We start from the raw sequence: 1580 nt of genomic DNA on the forward strand, positions 1-1580 counted from the left end.
TTTCTTAGGAAGCACGTAAAAAATTTTTTTTTCTTTCACTTTCTTATTAGCCCTAAGATACCAGGCCTAGTTTTCTCCTTTCCTAACTTCCCTCTGGGAGATTGGCTTCATTTGTTCATTCATTTATTTATAAACATTTATCGAGTCCTTCTCTACCATGTGCCAGGCCCCATGCTAGAATAGGGTGTTCAGATACTCTGAAGGATGCAGATCAAGTCTTTAATGAGTTAAAGGTATCACAATATGGTGTGATAAGTCTTGAAATGAAGGGATAAAATGAGGAATAAAAAAGCGATGTGTACTTATAAAGGTAGGAGAAAGCTGTCTTTCTAATTTTTTCCCCTCAGTTTAGGAGTAGTTTATCAAACAAACATCATTTCCATAAGCAGACTTTAAAAGTTTTTAAAAGGTTGATAGCTGTGTTGGGGGAAAATGAAAACAAAAATCGAAGTAGAATCAGCAATTGTTTATCTGAGATAATTCTCAATTCTGTTTCTGGTTTTAATGAATTTTCTCCTGTTTTTAATCTTTCTAAATCATAACCAGAAAGTAGAGGGAAAACCTTTTTTTTTTTAGTATAGTAAAGAGAAAAGTTTAAGGTTATCAAAAGAATATACTGTTTTATAGATGTCATTTTAATTCCTAAGGACCAATGCTGTAATTTGGGATGGGGGAATAATGAAACCAGGAGAAAGTATGGAAACCCTAATTTAGTTTCTATATTACTGTATGACCTTATGGAAGTAATTTTATCTCTGCCTTTTCTCTTAACTGAAAATAGAGATAGTAACAGTTGCTGTGACCAGCATACAGTTGTGAAGCAACTAAGTAAAATATTGAATATAAAGAAACCTTTGAAAAGTATAATTTGTTAGCTAGTTGTTAGCTGCTGGTAAACTTATTAACAGTAGCTTACATTATTGAACACCTGTTATGTACAAGACACTATGTGAGATGTTTTCTCCAATCTTCAAAATAAGCACGTGAGATGACTGCTAGCATCTCTCTTTCATGGATAAGGAGATCGAGGCTCAGACTGGCAAGGGAACTTATTCAAGGTTTTGCTGAAAGTAAGTGGCAGACCTCATTTTCAGTGGATGTACACCTGATACCAGCAGTTATGTGTTACGTTCATTATTTAGGTGCTGTAATTTTTCCGTATAGAGGATATAGGAGTTTTGCAAGTATATTGCTGTGAGAGTTAAATTTTTTCTTCATTTAGCCTATTCCTTTTTTCTTTTTGAGCATAGAAAGATTGGTGAAGACAATTGACATGCATTTACATTTATCTTTTATACACAGAAAAGAATAACATCTTGCCCTTGTGTTTTTGTTCAGTTTTTTTTTTTTTAAATGCCTACAGCACCTGATCTTCCTAGATGGTCTCCCATCCAAGTACTAACCAGGCCCGACCCTGCTTAGCTTCCGAGATCAGATAGGATCAGGCATGTTCAGGGTGGCATGGCCATAGACTTGTTCAGTTTTTACAACAGCTTTGTGAGATAGATATTTCCATTTTACAGGAGTTAGGAGATTGAGGATCAGAGAAGTCTTGGCTTGCTCAAAGGTACATTATTAAC

The 1580-nt window shown here is 34.8% G+C and overlaps 1 non-coding gene across 1 annotated transcript; it reads right to left on the reverse strand.

The window, feature by feature from the left end:
* Nucleotides 1-1354: 1354 nt before the first annotated feature.
* Nucleotides 1355-1473, reverse strand: LOC111744809. Its single transcript, XR_002782347.1, has one exon. It is a non-coding gene; the product is annotated as a 5S ribosomal RNA (ribosomal RNA).
* Between the last annotated feature and the right edge of the window lie 107 nt (nucleotides 1474-1580).

This window comes from Pteropus vampyrus, unplaced genomic scaffold (genome assembly GCF_000151845.1).
Source record: "Pteropus vampyrus isolate Shadow unplaced genomic scaffold, Pvam_2.0 Scaffold141, whole genome shotgun sequence".
Lineage (NCBI taxonomy): Eukaryota > Metazoa > Chordata > Mammalia > Chiroptera > Pteropodidae > Pteropus > Pteropus vampyrus.